The sequence below is a fragment of the Sciurus vulgaris genome (assembly GCF_902686455.1).
Source record: "Sciurus vulgaris genome assembly, chromosome: 3".
NCBI lineage: Eukaryota > Metazoa > Chordata > Mammalia > Rodentia > Sciuridae > Sciurus > Sciurus vulgaris.
In genome coordinates, this window is record NC_136463.1 from 68,826,571 (window position 1) to 68,829,379 (window position 2,809).

The window sequence follows — 2,809 nt, forward strand, 5'->3', positions numbered from 1 at the left end:
TTGTCAATCGACCCTTATTTTACTTATATTTATATGTGGTGCTGAGAATCGAACCCAGTGCATCGCACATGCCAATCAAGCACTCTCCCACTGAGCTACACCCCAGCCCTGATTTGCATTTTTCTGATGATTAATGACATTGAGCATCATTTTCATGTTTTTGTTGACCTTTGTACATCTTTTTCTTTTTCTTTGTACTGGGGATTGAACTCAGAGGCACTTTACCACTAAGCTACATCCCTAGCCCTTCTTAGGTTTTATTTTGGGGCAGGGTCTCACTGAATTGCCTAGGTTGGCCTTGAACTTATGATCCTTCTGCCTTAGCCTCCACAGTCACTGGGATTACAGGTGTGCACCACTGCACCCAGCATTTGTAGATATTTCTTGAAGAAAAGAAAAAAAAAAGTCTATTTAGCCAGGTATGGTAGCACACACCTATAATCCCAGAGACTTGGGAGGCTGAAGCAGGAGGATGGCAAGTTCCAGGCCAGCCTCAGCAACTTACAAAGGACCTAAGCAACTTAATGAGAACTTGAAAGAAAGTTAAGAAAGAAAGAAAAAAAGAAAAGAGCAGAGCCAGGGATGATGTCATAATGTTATATATAAGAATTCAAGTTCATGAAGATTTACTTCTGTATTCTAAGAGTTACAATTTTGGCTTTTGCGTTTAGAGCTGTCATTTAATTTTTGTATGTGTTGTGATCTCAGGGTCCAACCCATTCTTTTTTTTTTTTCCCCTTTTGTGGCACTGGGGATTGATCCCAGGTACTCTACCACTGAGCAACATCTCCAGTCCTTTTTTTAAAAAAAAAATTTTAAGTTGTTGATAGACCTTTATTTATATGTGGTGCTGAGAATTGAACCCAGTGCCTCATACATGCTAGGCAAGTGCTCTACCACTGAGCCACAACCCCAGTCCAGCCTTTTTTATTATTATTTTTTTATACTGGGGATTGAACCCAGGGGCAGTTAACCACTGAGCTACAGCTCTAATCCCTTTGATTTTTTATTTTGAGACAGGGTCTAAGTTGCTTAGGGTCTCGTTATGTTATTGAGGCTGGCTTTGAATTTGCTATTCACTGTGCCTGGCCCCTTTTATTTTTTATTTTGAGATGAGGTCTGGCTAAATTGCCAAGGCTGGCCTCAAACTTTTGATCATCCTGCCTCAGCCTCCCAAATACTTGGGATTTATAGACATGTGCCACCATTCCTAGTTCAACCTCATTCTTGTGTATATGCATACTCTGTTGGCCCAGAAACATTTGTAGAAAAGACTATTTCCCCCCATTGAATGAAGTTGGAATTTCAATCAAAAATCAGTTGACAAGAGCTGGGAGCAGTGGTGCATGCCTGTAATCCCAGCAGCTCGGGAGGCTGAGACAGGAGGATTGCAAGTTTAAAGCCAGCTTCAGCAACCTAATGAGGCACTAAGAAAAAAAAAAAATCAGTTGACAAGCCATGGCACATGCCTGCAATTCCAGAAACTTGGGAGACTGAGGCAGGAGGATTGCGAGTTTAAAGCTATAGTAATTTAGTAAGGCCCTCAGCTGTTCAGTGAGAACCCTGTCCCAAAATAAAATATAAAAAAAGGGCTGGGGATGTGGTCCACTGGTTAAGTGCGCCCGGCTCAATCCCTGATTTAAAAAAAAAAAAAAAAATTAAAATTAAAAAAAAAAAAAATCACAGAGCAGAGTGAGTGAGGAGGCTGCTCTCACAGCCACTGCAGTACACTGAGCTCCATAGATAGTGCCGGGGCAAGTGAGAGCTGGACAGGCACTGGGCGACTGTGCCTTGCTGAGGAAAAACAACTAAACACAAAGGAGATCCTAAGAAGCTGAGAGGCAAAATGTCATCATATGCCTTCTTTGTGCAAACTTGCCTGGAGGAAAAGGAAGCACCAGATGCTCCAGGCAACTTCTCAAAGTTTTCTAAGAAGTGCTCTGAGAAGTGGAGGACCATGTCTGCTAAAGAGAAAGGAAAATTTGAAGACATGGCAGAGGCAGCCAAGGCCCATTATGAAAGAGAAATGGAAACCTATATCCCTCCTAAAGGGGAATCTTGGGTGCAAGGATCCCGATGCACCCAAGGAGCCTCCGTTGGCCTTCTTGTTCTGTTCTGAGTATTGCCCCCAAATCAAAGGAGAACATCCTGACCTGTCCATTGGTGATGTTGCAAAGAAACTGGGAGACATGTGGAATCACACTGCCTTATGAAAAAAAGAAAGCTGCTAAGCTGAATGAAAAATATGAAAAGAATATTGCTGCCTACCAAGCTAAAGTAAACACTGATGCAGCAAAAAGGGGAGTTGTCAAGGCCGAAAAAAGCAAGAAAAAGAAGGAAGAGGAGGAAGATGAAGACAATGAGCAGGGAGAAGAAGAGGAAGATGAAGATGAAGAAGGATGATGATGAATAAGTTGGTTCTTGCACAGTTCTTTTTTTTCTTGTTCAGAAAGTATTTAACCCCCCTGACATAACTCACTCCTTTTAGAGAAAAATATTGACATGTAAGGCTGTGTAAGATTAGTTTTTAAACTGTACAGTGTCTTTTTTTGTGTAGTTAACACACTACTGCATGTGTCTTTAGATAGGCCTGTCCTGGTGATATTTTCAATAGCCACTAACCTTGCCTGGTACAGTATGGGGGCTGTAAATTGGCATGGAAATTTAAAGCAGGTTCTTGTTGGTGCACAGCACAAATTAGTTATATATGGGGATGGTAGTTTTTCATCTTCAGTTGTGTCTGATGTAGCTTATACGAAATAATTGTTCTGTTAACTGAATAGTACTCTGTAATTGCAAAAAAAAGTTG

At 41.3% G+C, this 2,809-nt stretch overlaps 1 pseudogene across 1 annotated transcript; it reads left to right on the forward strand.

The window, feature by feature from the left end:
- Positions 1–1,808: 1,808 nt before the first annotated feature.
- On the forward strand, positions 1,809–2,413 carry LOC306656750 (high mobility group protein B1-like; annotated as a pseudogene). Its single transcript has one exon. The product of its transcript is annotated as a high mobility group protein B1-like (transcript).
- The last annotated feature ends 396 nt before the right edge of the window (positions 2,414–2,809 follow it).